The following is a 20,661-nucleotide window of genomic DNA, read 5'->3' as shown; positions in this document are numbered from 1 at the left end:
GGTATTCATTGAAGAATTTATTTGTGGATTCCATACAGAAAGTACTGAATCTCAGGAAGTATCCTTGGTGTCACTAAAAAATTGTAGTTATTTCGTTACAAAAAATAAGAGCTGGAATTCTCTACAATTTTCTGAGGCAGTGAAATATCTATAGAACAATTCAAGGAAAATTTCTGAAAACTCTGGTAGCATTGTTAGAAAAATTACTGGAAAAATACTTCAAGACATTTATGAAAGAGTCATGAAGCAACATACATCATGACTTCTTCTTACTTTTCTTCTTATTTCTGACGTTACGTCCCAACTGGGACAGAGCCTGCTCTCCGCTTTCTATTAGTATTTTTCTACATTCTAATAACTATGGGAACTGAGAGCTTTCTTTGCCCCTTCTTTTGCTCGTGGCAGGTACGAAGATACTCTATGCCCAGGAAGTTTGAGCAAAATTTCCTTTACAAAAAGATTTCCAACCGGTGGGATTTGAACCCCCGACCCTCAGCTTAATCTTGCTGGATAGCTGCATTATATAATACATCTATATAGGGGAAGAGCACCAATTTTAGACCCAACACTAATTTTCGACCCATTCATACGATTTCGGCTTACTTTGTATGAAAATCCGAAACATGACACAGAATTCTTGTAGGTCGAAAATTAGTGCTTTTCCCCTATTAACAGATCTATATTATTTATTAATATATCCTTATGTTGACACAAAATATAGTTTTAAATAATTTCGAAAATATTGCTTCGTAGTGAAATAGGCATTTTTTTTCGGAATCGTTATTCCTGAGGGCCGTTAGTCATTCCCTAGATATTTTTTCCCTAGAATCTAAAAGCGATGAAACCAAATGTTCTTTTATTATTAGAAATAATCTACAGGTAATTGGCTTCAAGATCAGTGGTGGAAATACTCACATCATGAATCACCTCACGAGTGCAATCGACATCTATCTAATCGACAGTAAACTACCCGTTTATGGTAAAAACCCATGGAAACCAGAAGTCTCGGAGGGAAATAGCCGCAATTGACCATGAATAGTTCCTTCGTTTACTCGTGAGCACGACAGAAGCGAGTAAATCAGCACTCTGAGCCTCGCGAGCATTTTGTTTTGTTTTTGTCCCGGTTAGGCAGATTGATTCAGAGCAGACTCAAAATTGATTAAATATCATCACAATTGCAAAATTTTTCCTCACTTGAACCAATAGTTGCGGTCGAGTGTTCCTATGATGCAGGAGCCCATAAGAAAATAATGGGTAACACAACTATTAGAACACAAATTAAAAATATACTGCAACTAGAAAAAGATCCTTACTGGATACTACCTAAAATGTCTGGAATTTCTGAACAGTTATCGGATTCCTGTAAGATTCTATTAATGTAACTATTTCTGCCTTTAGAAATCCTTAGGAGAATACTTTCCTAGTGAAATTCCAAAATACTTTCCTAGTGAAAATAAAAAAAACAAAAGACGGAAACTACCGCAGTATCTCTTACTAAAGTTTGAAACTATTCCAGCAAAATTTCTGCTATGGTTTGTAGATAATTTCGTTAGAAAATCCCTGTAGGAATCATTGGCAGAGTTACTGGAGGATTCTCGGGAGTGAGTTTTTACAGAATATTTGGAGATATTTCAATAGGCATTTAGAAGTCTTCTGGAAAAAATCGTGGAATAATTCTCGAAGAATATTTCGAGAAAATTTTGATGAAATTCCTGACGGAAGTTCCTAAAGAAATTGAGGAAGAATACTTGAACATTTTCTTGTAGAAATCCTTGATACAGTCCGTGAAGAATCCCTGGACAAGTTTCTGAAGAAAATCATAAAAGAATACCCTAGATTTTTTGTGGGAATACATGGTTGATTTTTTTAGCATTCCATAGAGAAGGCACTGAATCTCTGGAAAAGCTGAAGAAAATTTATTGCATTTAGTGTCAAAAAAAAATAATGATGAAATACTTAAGATAATCTTAACGGTAGGGGAGATCCCCCAGTACCGTACAAAGTCAAAAAATTTAGAAATCATGGTCCGATCAGGATGGTGTATTAGAAGAGAGAAAAGCTATTATAAAGAGTAATGTTTACGTAGAATAACACATCCTTGAAATATGCATGCCTTTTTAAAAAAGTGAAGATGTTTGACAATCGTAAAAAAGTTTATGTGTTGCCCTCAATTTGAGCCAAACATGTAATTATTTGGAATATGGCAAAATAGTTAGGATCACGCTAGCATTATCGAATCCCGAATAGGATAAATAATAAAATAAATTGATACCTACCATATTTTGATATGGATATCTAAAAGTGATATTAACTTGATAGGTATAAGGGATATAAGATCTGAAAATGATATTTAAAAATAACTCCTGGAACACCATTAGCGTATCATATTTAGCTTTTGTAAGATGCTATGACTCAGAAGTTCCAGGAATAACATTTTGATATTGTCTTTAGAGCTTTTATCTCTTTATGTCAATAACATCACGTTTTGATAGTCAGCACTTCGCTTCTGTTTGGGATATACACCCGATTCTGTTTTTGCACGGATTGCAAAACAAAAGTTTCCATACATTTTTTTTTTTGCCAAAACCTTATTTTTGCATGAAACGTCAAGAATTGGTGTATCTTTTTTTTTTTTGCATGGTTTTTGAAAGTTTGAACTGAAAACTTTTTTGCACGGTGCGCATCTCCCGTGCAAAAACAGAATCGGGTGTAATCATAATTTGAAAGTATGAATGTATTTTGTACCATAGTAAAAACAAATGTGGACAAACTATGCATATTTTGGTGGCCTTCGAATATATTTTCCAAGTACAACTAAAAGAAAACTTTGAACATTATCGAAACATGTTAAATAAGAGTGCAAAACAATGAGGTGTATCGTTTTATGCAGAAAAAAATAAGTATGTAATTAGTGACGATTTTGGTTCGAACCGTGGGGATTTTAGTTCAGGTAACGAATAACAAATTTATACCATTACAAAACATAAGCTTCCCAAAAATCTACTAAAATCGAGATATATTGAGTGTAGTTAAAGGGTTTAACAGAGTTTTATTTGATAATTCCATGTTAAATCATAGCTGCCCGGATTTAGATTCAAAAGCGTCCGGATTTATCGACATGCTTGGCTCAGGTGACCGGATTTAAAGACAAGAAATGCTTCCTTATTTTTACAATTTCTATAGCAAAATCTCAAATTTCTTCGAAAAATTTATCATGTTTACTAAGATAAAATATGAAACTATTCGTTATGTAAAAATACTTCGATTGATTCCGTAAGAAATATATTCAAAATCGACTGTAAGCATTTGTTCCGTCTTAAGGGTCCGGGTATTGATGCATCACGGTATAAGATAGTGCCAAAATTCAAGTTTATATTTTCGATTTTGTTTTTGTATGCTGTAAAAATGATAATATTTATCATAATTGGATAACAAGATCACATAAACCAATTTCTTTTGTTTGGATTATGAATTTAGTGGCTTAAGCGTCCGGTACTGGGGGATCTCCCACTATTTGTTAAAGAATTTAATTAAATAAACCCTAAAGGAACTTTAAAAAAAATATGTAGGCAATCCTGGAAGAATTTCTAGACAAATACTAAAAAAAAAAAAGATTTAAAATAACTAAATCTATGTGGGCTGCAAAACAACTACTGGATACGCCGTTGACCACTCCTTTGTCTAAGCGACCTTTTTCCGCAACCCTTTAGAATCTTTTGTCTTTCGAAAGAAAGTTAACAATAAGGAACCAAATATGAATAATGCAACGCGCAAGGCTCACCCATACTTTCGCACGCACACAACAGTGTACAGACAGTGAGAGCCCAGAAGTGAAATTATCGCACTAATTAGATTTATTCCTCCGGAGTCTAATTACTGGCTTGGGCGGGCGCCTGCTTCAACGCTGAACACGCGGCGCCTGCAGAAGGAGACGTGGAGCAAAAGTTACATGCTTCCCGAGCAGGAACGAATGACTTGCACCTATCTATGGGTATTATATGTTGGTATTATACCATGATTAGGTATTGTTCCTGGACTACTCCATACATTATATCGGTTTTATTACGGTATTGAGAATATTGTTAGAAAGCATTACAAATACCTTATTTAGATGTTTGAAATCTATTGGAGACTGATTGTGGTATTGAGCTACCATTGAAAAATTTCACTGCTATGTGTAAAGTTATTGCAATACCTGCTCCTATCATCAGTTTGGTGTTTGTAGAATATGCATTAGAATTTCGGGGTATTTTACCTTATTCAGGGCTCTTTCATACTTCATATCCAAATTTGGTATTCTGCAGAAATTTTCTTCTGCTCGGGTTCATAGCCCCGACTTCAGAAAGACCTACGGATGTTGGAAAAGACCTTTCAGAGCCTGCAGGACACTTTTTTCCATCTTTACTCGGACTAAGCCAAACAATCGACAATGGGTGTTCTTGCAATAATATCCCATTTTGTTGCGTCGTCGTCGTCGGTTTGATATCGTGCGCTCAACTTGTTTCGACTCCGATTGTCACAGTTGGCACAAGCAAACACAAGGGAAACCGAGCACGGGTGTCGTAATTCTTCTTAATTGTCGGGAAATGCTAATATTTGAAGTGCGGAATGAGATGTGACCGTCGGATTCTTTTCCGGGGATGGGTCCCGGGGAGGTTTCGAGCAATTAGCATAAATTTAGTGGAGTTTGCCCTAATGGTAGGCATGGACGACAATGTCAAAGTTGAATGACTTAGTTATAGAACCGCAATGGTACGGCCCACATACCATCTAAAATACCTCTGATAGGAAAACAACCAAAAATAGGACATCCAATAATTCGAAAAACTTTTTTCCCATTTCTGTCGTATTTATCAATCAATCTCCATTGAGAGTGCTTATCATCCGTTTGACTGGTTCTAACGCGGAACATCAATTTTCGGATTCCAGTGGACCACATTCCATCAAACTCGAGTATATAAAAAAGCCACCAGACCCTCCCGGTTTCACCCTTGAGCTAACATTAAGTTCGGGAAAGCGAAGAGCAATTTGCTTTATTTTGTTTCACCGATGACTACCCGGAAGTTGTGCGGTACGGCGATGGCGAAGGTCGACAGTTTGTTTTTCCTCCCTGCTCTTTCCCGGGTTTGGGCTGCGAAAAATTCCGTCGCGCCGCCGACGGTTTTCTTCGAATCGTTTGAATTCCTTTCCCACGGGGCTGCCCGCACGTACGTTTATTTAGTTTTGTGGAAATGAATATTTCATTTATCGCTCGGAGCGTCCCCTTTGTCCTGATTTTTTTTTTTCTACGTCGAATCAATCGATCGAACGGCTCGAATAATGTTCAACGGGAATGAGAAGAAACCTACTCAGTTCATCTTATTGAGATCTGTTTCCTTTTGCCACTTTCCGCTTCCATCCTTTTTTCTGGGATAACCTTTGATTCTTGGTGACAATAAGGGCACCGTAAGCTGGCGGTGGAATCGTCAGAGAGATGTGGAATACTGGAGAGTGGAATGGTATGTTATTTCATTGATTTTTCTTTCAAGGCATCTTCTGGAGATGATGAAACTTTAATCCACCGTTCCCAATACATTCTCCTACAAATCTAAGTTACTATTATGAAGCACTCACTATATGTTTTTTTTTACAATCTGGCAAACTGGGAGCTGTATACTAATTTGTTTACCACGAAATTCCATAAGTAGGGTGAAGAATCACTTGGGCACTACCGTGAATCACTTTGGAATGTGTTTTTTGTTGTCTGAACTTCGCATTAAGAAACATTTCAATGTGCCGCTAAATATGAGTTCACTAGCTTTAAAACTCCCCTACCGAATCGAATCAAATGTGTCAAGCATAGGATCCGGCATCAAACTATTGATCTAATTAATCCGATAACGCACAGCGTCCTTAATTGAGGACAGTGATTTTCGCAAATAACTAGAAAATAACTCAAAATATAATGATGTTATGTTTGTAGCAGTTGTTCATAGACCTGATATCTTCCACTCAGTGGTATTTATTATTTGGAATTTACTCACCAGATGGCGCATGATCAAACGTACTTTACTTGTGCACATCTAAACCCCTGAAAAAGTCGGAAATCCAACTTTGACAAAGAATATCTTTGTTGTTTTCGAAGCGATTTCGAAAATTCTCTCAGCAATGGAACCAAGCATCATGCAAGATCAACGTCCATTTTATTTGGTTCCTAATAAATGGATCTAACCAAAGTTATTTAGCAATAGACACTTGCTAGTATTTTGTAAAATACCTTCAACAATAAAACGAAATTCAAAGTGATGATATATATTTTTTAGTTTTTGTAGAAGTGCAGTGAAATCGTTTAAGCAGAAATAGAGTTTTTGATTACATTCAAAATTCATTTTCCAAAAAAAATTATAATAAAAACAGCTTATTTGAAACTGTTTGCTTATAAAACAAAATCCAAAGCGATGACATGTGATTTTATTGACATTAGTTTGACTGAAGTAGTCCAGTGAACATTTTAGGTAGAAATATAAATTATTGATTGCACTCAAAATTTGTTTTATTCTGAAAACTACGAGACATTTTTGGTTTCCAATCTGTTTGCATATAAATCAAAAGTCATAGCGATAATATCGAGCTTTTCAGTATAAATTTGCTTGTACATGTCCAACGAACATATATGAGCAGACATAGTAAATTTGGATTACACATAAAACATTTTTTACCAAAAACATACAAGAAACTCTGGATTTTCAATCTCTTTGCCTTAAGATCAAAACATATAGCAATCGTATGTTTTTTTTTGTGGCATGAAATCACTTGTAGAAATTCAGTGACCATCTTTGGGAAAATAAATAGTAAATTCTGAAAACACTCAAAATTTGTTTAACCAAAAAACATTGAAAAAACTTGTTTTGTATAACTGTAAGGCCATAAATCGAGTTATAAAGCAATGACATGTCGTTCTTAGTAATATATTTGACTGTACAAGAACAGTGATTATATTTGAGTAGAAAGAGATATTTTTAATTACACTCAAAAATGTTTGCCTTTACTCACTTATTACCAATTCAAACTAAATACGTGCCAGGGTCGAAAATATAATTTTCGATTCGGGAAGTGTAAAAACATTGCATATATCCATTTGATATCTGGATGTTTTTATGCGGGGCTTACTGTAAATGAAAATGACCTCAGAATGTGTGTGTATTTACTACCATTCTTGAAATGGGTCGTTGGAATTTCAGTAGAGCTATCACCTTTCATCTCCTGGGCTAAAATTGTCTGCAGATATAAAGATATCGAAGGGTATCATTAAATACATGCATACAATTTTCTTCCATAAAAGCACTGCCGGCCAGTGGGAGGTGGATTGTATCACACACACACACACACACACTCAAAAATGTTTGCCTAAAAACAACAAGAAGCCGATGTTGTGAACTTATTGGCCAATAAATCAACGTTCAAAGCAATTACATATTTTTTTACTATTTATTTGCTTATATAAGATTCGTTAACATGTTTGGGGTAAAATAAAAATTCCAGATTACACTCAAAACTTGTTTTATCCTCAAAATAGAAGAAACCTTCATTGCTTTAAATCATTTGCTAGTCAATCCAAACGTGAAGTGATAACATTCAATTATTTCTACAAAAATTTAATTCTAGAAGTCTAGGAAATATGTTTGAGCAGAAACATATATATTGGAAAACTCAAAATTTATTTTACCTAAAAACTACTTGAAATCATTTATTTTAAACTACCTGCCTGTAAATCAAAATTCATGGTAATTACATGTACTTTCCTCGAAAATACATTGATTGTAGAAGTCTAGTCAACTCGTCAGTGCTGAAGTAAAGCTTCTTGATAAGCCTTATTTTTTTTAACCTGAAGAGCTATTAAAAACTCAAGTTTGTAGCCTGTTAGTCTGTAAACTAAAATGCAATGCAATGATATGTTTGAGCAAGAATTGAATTTTAGATAACACCCAATATTTATTTTACTTGAAAAACTAGGAAACATCGAACCATTTAACCTCTTTTTACCTTAAATCAACACTCAAAAAAAATTTCGACCAAAGCTTAAGATATTTGGACAGAAATAAACGAATTGACGCGTCATTGCATTAAATTTTGGTTTGAAAACAATTAGTAAGAAAATGCTTTTTTCGTAATTCTAGTAAAATATATCTACAGTATTGGACAAAACATTTGCAACGTTTTCGATTTTCCATACAAAATGACCAACTTTGGTAAGCTATATCTCAGTTATTTATGGACCGATTAGAATGAAACTTTCACAGAACATCTGATACAACTTGAATTTTAACATATATTTTTAAATAATTTTTCCAATCACGTGTTTATAAGTAATAACGGTTTGACTAAAGTGTAATTTTCGACGAAAAATTCGAAACTTTTTATCTCAAAATCTGATAGCCCTACAAAAAAACTGTCTTCAGCAAACTTATTCATCTCGTCGAAATCTACAACTTTGCTGAAGATACCATGAAGCTATTCCTTCAATATTATTAGTTATGTCAATTATAAAAAATCGTAAAAAAATTAACTTTAGTCAAACCGTTACTGCTTTTCAACTTGTTATTGAAAAAATCACTCGAAAATATATGTTAAAATTCAAGTTATGTCTGATATTCTGTGAAAATTTCATTCAAATTGGTCCATAAATAACTGAGATATAGTTTATCAAAGTTGGTTATTTTGTATGGAAAATCGAAAAAGTTGCAAATGTTTTGTCCAATACTGTAAGTATACAGCCTTTCCATGAAAAGCCGATCTAGTGGGTCACCGAATTCCGTGAAAATTTGCTATTTTGTTCCTTATTCGAAATAAGGATACACGTGTATTTGGATTTTTTTATTAGGGTGACCATTTCCGAAATAGAGTGACCAGGAAAACCGCGACTTTTTAAAATTTTAATTTAAAAAAATCATAAATTTTGTACCGCTTAGCCGATATTCAATTTTCTTGGACGAAATTCGAGCTAAAGATTTAGACATTTCAATAAAAATATAAAATTTCACATAAATTGTTTTTTCATTAAAAAGAAGCAAAAAAAATGTTTTTTCGTGTTTTGAAGGCTTTGGGACAAATAGGGCTATTGCTGTTCTCATTTTTTTTCTTGAAAGTTCAGAAAATTTTACGTTTACTGTCGAATTCATAGCGATGTATGTTTTTTAGTTTTTGAGATATAATTTTTTGAAAAAAAAAAATCAGTATTTTTTTATCGGCACACATTGTAGGTCTCAGCTCAGCAGTAGAAGCATTAGCCGTAGAAGTCCATCTAGTTTGCCACGCTCTGACAGTCTGAGTACCGGGTCTATAAGTGTCAAATCAAATTTTTCAACCATAATAAAACATTCTCTACAACATGGCACTAAACAAACAATCAAAAACTTCAATAGTAAGTAAATCTAAAATAATTCTTTTTTGTGATAACAGCGCCACTAGCGTTCTACTTCTTATATTTCTATTGTCTCAGCGCATTCGATTTTTTTAAGGTTTTAAAATCTTTTTTTATGGAATAAAAGCTTAAGATTTCAACTTTTCAGAAGAAATATATAACTATAAAAAATATAAATATAACAATATATAAAAAATGTGCATAAAAACATATAAAAATTTCAATTTTTTAATATTTTTTCATGTAATTTTTTTTTTTTTTGAAAACTTGAGATCTTAAGCTTTTATTCTATAAAAACAGATTGGAAATCGGTTGAGCAAAAATTTATATTTCAACCCAAACATGTGAATTGTGATTCCGTAACTTATTTTCACCAAGGAAACCATAATTTATCATCTCAAATATTGTTACATTGCTTCATTTGTGCCACAAATCCGTCCCAGATAACACTAAGAAGAAAATTATAAACAACTTTGGGTATACTATCTTTTCCAATAAATTTAAAACGGTATCAAACAATATTGATCTCGAAAATTTTCTAATTTCATTGCAGCAAAAAATAAATTAAAATCGCTTAGAAAACGACTGATACATGCATTGACAAAGTTGTAATTTTAACTTTTTCTGGATCCTTTGTCGTAAGCGTAAGTTTTCTCCTCCGTGGTAGTAAAAGAGTTGAACGTTTCCAACCGTAAATATTTTTTACAACGCTTACTGTTTCTAAAGGATCAACTGGCATAAATTTTGTCTTAACACTTCAGTCGTCGCGCTGTTGTATTTTGTACAACACTGCTGAAAAAACCACGCTTTTCATTCACAACAGCAGCGCGGTGGTTCTGACGGTGGCAAACCGCGCGACGACTCAAAATTTATTCTATAGAGCTATCAGATATCAACGACACTCTTCTAAGATTTTTTTTAGATCCTCACCATAGACTTTATTTATTTATTTATTTTTTTGCTGAAACTGTGTTTATTTTAGGGGAACATAACTATTGATAACAATTTCGGGACTTATGCTCAATTGTGCGATACCTTGGGCGTTAACGGGTTAAATCAACTGAGATAAGATTGGATGACGTTATTGCTACTAGTCCTTTGAATACATTGACAAACTCAACTAGAAAAAATAAAATGCAAATTGCACCAGGAGTTCTTTCATGGATTTCTACCAGGAATTGATTTTAGCATTTCCTCCAGGAATTCCTTCTTCACAATATTAAATTTCTACATTGTATCCAGATTTCTTCAGGGATTTTTTCAGAGAATCTAACCGGGGATTTCCTCCAAAAATTTCGTGGTTAATTACACCAGGAATTTCTCCGGAGCTTTCGTCCAGCAACTGCTTCGGGAATTTCCGCCAAGAATGCCTCCGTGGATTTCCTTCAAAAATTTCCCCGAGGATTTACCCTAGGAATTCTTCCAATGATTTACTCCGAGAATTCCTCCAGGCATTCCGTTCAAAAATTCTTCAGAAAGTCTTCCGAGGATTATCTCCAGAAATTCCTTCGGAGATTTTTCCAGAGGATTTTTCCATAGATTTCATTCGGGTATTTCTCTGGGGAATTGCTCCAGGAATTTCTCCGGATATTTTGTCTAGGGATTCCTCCGAGAATTTCCTCGAGGAATTCATCTGGGATATTCAATAGCATTTCCTCCGAGGATTTCGACATAGAATTCGTCTGAATATTTCATCCGGAAATTTTTACGGCGATTTCCTCAAAGAATTATTCCGAGGATTTCGTTCAGAAGCACCACCGGGGATTTTCTCCAGAAATTACGCCGAAGGATTTTACCAATAACTCATCCGGGAACTTTCTCCAGGAATTTCTCAGCAAATTTTCCATTGCAATTCTTCCGGAGATTTCGTCCAGAAATTCTTTCTGGGATTTCCTCCGAAGATTACATAGAGCAATTCCTCTGGGAATTTTCTAAAGAAATTTATTTGGGGATTTGCACCAGGAATTTCTCCAGAAATTTCCTCCGAAGATGTTTTCCGAGAATTCCTCCAAGAACTTTTCAATAACAATTCCTTAGGGGATTCTGTCCAGGAATTTCAAAAATTTATTAAGAAATCCCTTCAAGGATTTCCTCCAGAAATTCCAGGGATTTTTTCAAAGAATTTATCCGGAGTTCCTCCGATGATTTCGTCCAGAAATTCTTCCCCGGCCCCCAGGCATCTCTTCGGAGATTCCATTCAAAAAAAATCCTCTGGGGTTCTCTACAAAAAAAAAGGGGAATGCAGAGAATTTAATCGGAGATTTTATCCAGCAATTTCTCGGGGGATTTGCACCATGAAATTTACTCCAGACATTCTTCCTGAATTTCCTCTGGGGATGTCTTCTAGGAAGTCATCCAGGAATTTTCTCCATGAATTCCTCCGAGAATACCAAGATTCATCCGGGGATATTCCCAATAATTCTACCGAGAATTTTCTCCACGAAAACCTTAGGGAATTTCCAAAAGCAATTCCTCCAGAGATTTCACCCTATAATTTCTCCGGGGATTTCTCCCAGGAACTCTGGAGATTTCCTCCAGGAATTAATCTGGGGATTTCTCCAAGGAATTGTTCCGGGGGTTTCTCTAGAAATTCCTTCGGAGCTTTTTTTCCAAAAAATCCTCCAGGGATTTCCCCCAATAGCTCCTTCGGGGATCTCCTCCAGGAATTTCTCGGGTGATTTCCAATAGCAATTCCTCCTAAAATTTCGTCCAGAGAATTTCGTCTGGCTTTTTTCTCCAGAAATTCCTTCGAAGGTTTTTTTTTTCAGGGAATTTATATCAAAATTTCCTCCAGAAATTTCTTTGAAGTTTTTCTAGAAAAATATTCTGCAGTTCCTCCAGCACTTGATTTGGAGTTCCTACAGGAATTCCTTTTGAGATCCTCCATAAATTTCTCCAGAGTATCTCATGGATTTTTTTCATTGCATTCCCGACAATATATCCATTAATGATTGTAACCCATTCAAAAAAGAAATCTTAAGGTATCAGATTTGAATTGTATCATAATAACGATATTCACCTCACTGAAAACCCTCAAGACTCCCGAGCCAAAAGTTACGTCAGTTCTAATTTTCAAACGTGGTTTTCTAAAATCTTAGTTTTCGTTGATATTTTCACTTCAATTGACCTCCATATCAACCTGAACACTCCAATTCATGCTATAAATCGTCCGTGAGTAATTAAAATTCAATTAAATTTGTTTTTTCTCGGTAAAAGGCATGGTGATCATTTTGCCACCACTTCCCCTACTTTATGTAGTTACTTCAGAGTTCCTATGGGAATTCCTTGAGTTTTCTACGGGAATTCTTTTGGAGCTTCACCGGGAATTCCTTCGGATTTTCTCCATAGTTCACCATGATTTTTTTTAGAATTTCTTCAAGAATTCATCAGAGTTCCTCTAGTAATTCTTTGGAAGTCCTCCAGAGTTCCACTAGCAATTATCATGGAGTTACTTCAAAATATTTCCAACATTTCAGCAGAGAAATCCACCTACGTTGTTCAAGAAATTTCCGGGAGTTTTTCCGGGTTCTCTGGTGATTCCTCCAGAGTTCCCCGTGTAATTCCTCCGGCGTTCCTCCAGGATTTTTCTAAGTGCTTCCGGAAATGCTTCCAAATTTCTTTCGGCGATTTCTCTGGATTTCAACAAGCAAACCCTCGGAATTTCCTCCGATTTCCACCGATACTTCTGGATACATCCAGTAATTCTTGGGAAATTGCTCCGTAGCTCCATAGGAAATTCTTTCGAATTTTCTCCTTGTTTTTTGCAGGAGTTTCTCCAAAGTTCCTCAAGCAATTACTCCGGAGTTCTTTCAGAAACACCTCTGGAATTCCTCCTGGAACTCTTTGGAGTTTATCTAGGATTCTTTTAAGAGTTCCTCCAGAAATTCCAACGGAAATTGTTTCAGAATTCCTCCGGAAATCCCTTCAGAGCTCCACCGGAATTTTTTTAGATACCTTTTATTTTATTTAATTTTATTTTTTTAATTTTTCCGTAGTGCTTTCAAGAATTCCTCCAGGAACTTTTCCACATAACCCCATGAATTCTTCCAGCATTTCATCCAGAATTCTTCCAGAAATTCCTTCAGAGTTGCTTCGGGCATTCCTCAAAAAAAAAAAAAATAAAATAAAATAAAATAAAAAAAATAACTCCAGCATTTCCTCCGGAGTTCCTCCAGAATTTACTCAAGATATCCTCCAGCAAATCCTTTGGATTTCATCCAATAATTTCTCTAGATTTCATCCTTCAATTCCTCAGAAGTTCCTTCGGAGATCCATCGGGAATCGCTCCGAAGTTCTTCCATAAAGCCTTCTGGAGTTGCTCTATAAATTCCTCTGAATTTCCACTGGGAATTCCTTCGGATTTCCTCCATAGTTTCATCAGGAATTTATTCGGAGTTCCTCAAGCAATTATCTTGGAGTTGTGGAGTACAGGAACGCTTCAGGAGTTCCTCTAGGAATCACTCCGGAGTTATTCTCTGATTTTATTCGGATATCTTCTTCTATCTTCTATCATCTATACAAATAAAAATGGAATGGTGTTTGTATGTCACGAAATGGCTTGATAACGGGCTATCGGATTCTAAAAATCCTTCCTTAGTTATGTTCCTGAAGTGTTCCGACATGTTTGTGTATCTTAAAAGCACAGGATATTAAACGGCAAAGTTGGAAAAAACAGGAGTGAACGGAACTTCCATTTTGTATGGGACGAGTCATAACGTTTTTCAACAGCCTACTTGATGGCAAGATAAATTTGCCGGGACCACTAGTTCTTCAATAATGCTCTAGGAATCCTACGGGAGTAAAGAAGTTGTAGTTTCAGAGAATCAATATTACTTTTGCTCAGAAGACTTGAACTTCTAAAACGTTTTTTTTTTCAGGACGGTGTCCAAGAAGAAAGTTCTTGTTGAGTTGAATAGTATTCAGCGAAGTTAACATACTTACGAGACTGCAAAGTAAATCAACACTATGACTAGCGTTCATTGTGGAAATGAAGAAGTACGGAACTCACCTGAAAATATAAAACATGAAAATGATCTATTAATTATACAATAGCAACAGACTCACGATTTATTCAATAATTATACAATTTTAATATTTGCACAATCCAGTAGCATCATTACAAACTCAAACAAACATGTCCCAACATCAAAATGACATGTTAATAATCATCACCGATAGCATCGACTGCTGCCAGCCACAGTTTCCCGAGCAAACATATGCTGCTTCTCCTGTTCAGGAATTCCATCCGCAGCAACATCGAAATCAATTTCCCTTCGCTCCTGTCACCGAACAAGGCTCATCATCATTGGCAAATTGTCCCCTCTGAATATGATTGACCACCCCCATTCTCTCCCCCTTTCATCACCAACCAACTTTTATCGCAATCATCAAACACATCCAATCGAATTAAGTATGCACGCGCACTCGCCGATATGAATATTATTACTCCCGTTGTCCATCGAGGCGCGGCGCGGTTGCCGTCGATAATCAGGTTGAAACAATAACAATCACGAAAATCGCGCACCGGGAGAGGGTCTGTTAAAAACAACATGGTTCGTTACAGGTAAGTAGGATCCACTCACTACTATCCAGCCCCCTGGGCTGAAGTATGCTGCCAGAATTATTCTCCTAGTGGATAGGGTGACCACGTGGAAATCGTTTTATGAAGAATTATTAAAAACTGTTCACCGCTGTTGTTTTTCTTTATAATTTTTCATGCGAAATTTTTTTCGCTAAAAATTTGTTTCGAGCACTATTTTCTCGCATTGATTTGTCAAAGAATTAACCCTGTGGTTTTCCCTAGAAAAAGTACAATGACTTGACTTGGGATTCGTCCAAATATTCAAGAACGAATTCTTCCAAACATCTTCTAATATTTACTGCAGGGTTTACTATCATTTATTATAAATACCTCGAAGAACATTAAAAAAAACATATGCATAATTCAGAGCATATTTAACTTAACGTATTTCTTCTTGAATTCCACAAGTTTCTGTAAGAAATATTATTTAAAATCCTGAAGAAATCCTTGGAGGAATTCCTTTTTAGAGTTCATCTGGATTTATCTTTTTGCAAAAATGGGGCAGAGGTTTAATATAATGATCGTTTTGCGTGAAATTCGTAAATGTTCTTTTGAGGTCGCTTGCCTTTCCCTGACAAAAATCCTGGCTACGTCCCATGGTGTCGTTAGTGCCACCAGTATTGTATTCTACGTAAATAAATAATGTAGCTCGAAAATTCAAAAATATCATTACAAATATGCTCACAGGTGAAAATATTAAACATAATTTAGAGAATTTTTACAGGAATTTATCAATGCAATTTCCGTACATATTCAAAACTTGAATGATTTTAGATATTCCTGAATTTCTGGGAACTTTTTCTACATATTCTTTCAGGAATTCATTCCTGTGAATATCGACAGAGATTCCTACATAAACAACTTTGCATGAACCCTCCAAGAAATTCGTATAAGAATTCCTCCGTGGGTATTAATTCTTCCAGAAACATCTCTACGGTATTAGGCAAGGTAACTTTTATTGGTTTCTCCGTTGGAAATTTTTCGAAGAACTATCATCAAAAATGCTCTATAATATTTCTAAGCATCCCCCAGAAATAATTTCAGCGATTCGTCCTAGATATTTCAACTACGAATTATCTTCAGTAATTTCTAAATAAGTATTCGTCTGGTAATGTCCACCAGAGATTTTTTCCAGGAATAACATCAGATTTATGCCTTGGATCGTTTACCTAGGTATTCTTAACCTAAGATTTTTCCACATTTTTCAGCATTTTGTAAGTATTTTTGATTAATGTTTGTGAGAATTTCTTTAGGCGTTTTTTCAGGAATCTCTACAGGTTTTAGTAAATCTAATAGATTCGTCTAGGCATTTCTTCTAGATCTCCTGAAGTAATTTCCAGGTAATCCGTGCATGAAAAGCCGATGAGTACTGAGGATTCTCCCAGCGGTCCTTGAATAAAAACAATACAGGACTCCTCGAAAAAGCATTTGCAAGGAATCTGCCAAAACCTGAAAGCAATAATGGTCGAACTTTCCAGAAGTTTTTTATTCAAGGATTTATCCAAAATCCACTACTAAAATTCATCAGCAACTTTTAAATGTATAAATTATAATATAAAAGCTGATTTGATATGAACGTCATAATTGTTGTTTCTAGAAATAACACGATGTATTGTTTCTGATATCAAGGTAGCTTATTTAGTATCAAGGGTTCTTGCAGAAATTCAACAAATCTATCAAGGATTAATCATGGGACTCCTCATAAGTCCTTCTAATGATTCTGCTTAAAATTCCACCAGTGTTTTGGAACTCTCAAAAAATTCTTACAAGGATTTCGCCAGAAACTCAAACATGGACTTCTGCAGGGATGTGCACTCTATATTTTTGTAGATTCTTTTCCAATTTTATCAAGGAGTATTTATGTTAGAGATCCAACAAGGATTCCTTTGGTATTCTTCAAGGAACACATTGATGTTTCTCCAATGATTCTTATCATAATTTCATCAAAGATTACTTCAAGGAATGTCCAAAGATTTATTTTTTTTTCAAAATTTCTGTCTGGGATTCTTCTAGAAAATCCGCCAAGAATTTGTCTAAAAGCTTCTTCAAACAAAAAAAAAACAGGATGTGTTACGGATTTTGAAATGCATTCTTCCGTGAATTATCTTACAAATACTTCTTTGAATTTCATTCCTTTAGGCCACCCCTTGTTTAATTAACAGGACCAATATATATATATGTGTTTGGGTTCAGCCCCTAAAAAACATGCAAAAGTGTTCAGTTCATATCTCTGTGATTGCACATCCAATTCAAACTCTTTAAGCCGCATTTGAAAGGCAAAGAATTATTCTTACTTCGTATGTATTTTTCCAAAATATTCTTTGAACTTTGTATACTAAATTTGTACTTAAAGTTGTGACATTTTCCAAAAACCACACTGAAAAATCATATCCAATTTGCTCAGCATTGGGTCGACCAAAATTTCAAATCAAAGTGTCATTAGAATCGTAATCTTATATTCTTTGAAGAAACCCCACGAAATTTTTGCGGAAAAATCTGAAAAATATTCAAAATCAATGAAACAGTCAGTCAAGTCATCGTGCAAAAGTTTGGGTTCACCCGTCAGTATGGTGTATCGTGCAAAAGTTTGGGTTCACCTAAACTTACTTAAATCTGTGAAATCTTAAACCAATCATGTACGCACCATTATTTGCGCTCAAAAAAGCTTTAAACTATTGAAATCGGTTGAAAAATGGCAGAGATATTGACAAAAATGATGTGCGTGTGGCTCAGGTGAACCCAAACTTTTGCACGATTTGCACCATACTGAGGGGTGAACCCAAACTTTTGCACGATGACTTGACTGACTGTTTCATTGATTTTGAATACTTTCCAGATTTTTCCGCCAAAATTTCGTGGGGTCTCTTCAAATAATATAAGATTACGATTCTAATGACACTTTGATTTAAAATTTTGGTCGACCCAATGCTGAGGAAATTAGATATGATTTTTCAGTGTGTTTTTTGACAAATGTCACAACTTTAAGTATAAATTTAGTATACAAAATTCAAAAAATGTTTTTGGAAAAATACATACGAAGTAAGAATAACTCTTTGCCTTTCGAATGCGGCTTAAAGAGTTTCAATTGGACGTGTAATCACAGAGATATGGACAGAACACTTTTGTACGTTTTTGAGGGGGTGAACCCAAACTTTTGCATATATATATATATATATAATATATATATATATAATATATATATATATATATATATATTTTTTTTTTTTTTTTTTTTTTTTTTTTCAAAATGCCACCAAATTAGTTTTTTTTTTGAGTATTTCGCGATATTTTTTCTCAGTTTTCGTTCATGAAATTTTCCAGAAGATTTCTTAACCTTCCTTTTGTACCTGTATTGAGCTAACTACAATAGTGAAACTACTGAAGTACTAAATCTTGGCTGTGGCTCCCTCCGAAATTTTATCAGAGATTTGTTCAAGAATCAATCCAGGGATTACTCCAATAATTTAAGGTATATTTCAAGCATCATATTTGCAGCCATTAGCTAGGATTCACTTACATTTTTTTTAACTTTGTGGGCACAGTTCTCAAATTACGTAGCACTCTGTGGGTAAGCGTTGCGCAGGGCTGGTAGCGAGTCAGCTTTTAGTGACTTAGTCCCTGAACATTGAAAAAAAAATATTAATCACAAAAAAGTCACAAAAGTCCATATGAATAAGATACTTAAACCAAAAGAGTACAATGACATTTTGCAGATTTTTGCGTCAAAAACGGATTTTTGAAAAAATAACTGAAAAATGTAGTCGCGTTTCTAGAAGAACTTTGCGATGAAAATTCTGGCCAAGTTTCGGAACTCGAGACATATTTATGACAGGCCAGGTGAATTAATTGCGGGAAAATTTTTCAGATAAATTGATGATAGAAAGCCGAAAGATATGTTCTCTTTTCCTTCTGAAGATATCTTATCATAACTCTTACGAAAGGTATGCAAGCAATTTTCTGCAACTTCTACCAAAAAATGTCTAAAATATATTCTCGATTTTTTAGAATTCTGCCAAATATACTTCCCAAAAAAACTTTCTGAGATTACTTTCCTCTTTGCTTCAAAACTCTAGAAGACTATTTTTTCGGAAAATTATTTGCATTTTAATAACATCTGAAAAAAAATCAAATTATTTGTGTTATTTAGTCATCTACTGTACACTTCATGGAACAAAATCAGAAAATCTTTCCTAATATTTTTTTCTCTGGAATTGAGGAATTTATAATAACTAGGAATTCTCTTATGACAGAACTCTTCTTATCTTTCTATGTTATGGTTCATAAGGGGCATGGCCAAGAATGAAAGTTGTCCTAGGACGCGTCGTGTCATTCACCTCTTGTTAATAACTTATGGTTGTTCATCTATACTACTCAAAAAAGCTTTCCATAAGTAATTGGAAAAATAGTGAAAAAGTTATCAACATGATAATTTTCAGTATGCAATCTACAAAATATATCCCGTAAGAATGAAGGAAAATCTCTTATGTACCGTAATTCGGGGTGTAGATGATCAGTGGGGAGAAGTTGATCATTCCCGTACCCACATGTATAAGCTGCCAAGAGAGCTATGGTTCTTTGTCAATAATCACAACTTCTGTGATATCGCATTACCTGATAGCTGCTCCTGATGTTTATAAATTCGGATCGCCGTTCAAATAGTTAAACCATTGAAAGAACAGATTTTTAAGGAAATGTTCGATGAACTGTTGAAGTGTTCTACTCAAAAATATCGACTATTGCCAAGGCTTTATAAAGACACAATTTAAATATACTGTTTCATACATTCAAGATATGTTCTGTGAGCCCAGTTTTAAATTTGCATTGAGGATTAAAATTCATTGTCAGAAAAAAAAAGTTTCTTTTTGCCAGCGAGTAGCGAATTTCAAAGAAAATTGCATACCTTTAGGCGTTTAATGTGGTGTATTGTGTAATTCACAACATTCAACTCTGAAATAGACCGATTTTTTAACGTTGTAAGATTTTTGAGACTTGATTCGGGATCAGTGACCTCAAATTTAGTAAATAGCATGTCTCTTCATTTTAGGAAACCTGTCGCAGTAATTGATCAATTTCACCCCGGAATCAATTTTGATTTCTGAAAAATGTTTTTGTTATGATGATAACATTCCGAAAAAAAATCGTTTGTATAATTCGATAAACATCCATCCAGTATAGGATTTAAAAATATTTGGATGATGATGCATGTACCCTACTTGAGATTCTAGATCATAATCGCTCAAAAGTGATCAACTTCACCCCATTTTACGGTATCCTCTTTCAGGCAAACTTGTAATTAGGTTTTCAAATAGAACGAGATATTTTTATACGAAAAAAAAGTTTTCTTCCGGACACATGACTGTTAATAAATATTTCTAAGTACAGTTAATCAAATTATCATCAAAACAGACGGAAAACAAACAACAAAGCAAGCAACAACCGTTTGTCCCAACTTTTGCGTATAGGGGTTCAATCAAAAGCAAAATTGTCATGACAATCACAGTGCGCAACAGTGTTGCAACCTTTTCAACTCGTGATTAATCAGTTATTTTACACACAAAACCAAATTTGTTTCATGGATGCAGTTCGATAATGTGTCAATGTTTGCCAACACGGAGAAAGTTTTCGAAAATTGCAATGCGAATCCCAGAAAATCTAGTTATTAATTAGTTCTAAAGTCAAG

General features: G+C 34.7%; 1 protein-coding gene across 2 annotated transcripts in view; it reads right to left on the bottom strand.

Moving 5' to 3' along the window:
* The window catches only part of LOC5566599 (matrix metalloproteinase-2), a 573,762-nt gene that overhangs the window by 517,311 nt on the left and 35,790 nt on the right, over positions 1 to 20,661 (bottom strand). The window contains exon 2 of one of the 2 annotated variants that reach the window (XM_021849073.1): positions 14,342 to 14,408. The exons of the other annotated variant lie outside the window; for it this stretch is intronic. The gene's annotated coding sequence lies outside the window, so the exon portion shown is untranslated. The remainder of the gene's footprint in view (positions 1 to 14,341; positions 14,409 to 20,661) is intronic. 2 annotated transcript variants of the gene reach the window in all.

Source organism: Aedes aegypti, chromosome 3 (assembly GCF_002204515.2).
Source record: "Aedes aegypti strain LVP_AGWG chromosome 3, AaegL5.0 Primary Assembly, whole genome shotgun sequence".
In the NCBI taxonomy this organism is placed as follows: Eukaryota; Metazoa; Arthropoda; class Insecta; order Diptera; family Culicidae; genus Aedes; species Aedes aegypti.
Note: the sequence above shows the minus strand (reverse complement) of the source record. Positions and strands in the feature narration are given on the sequence as shown.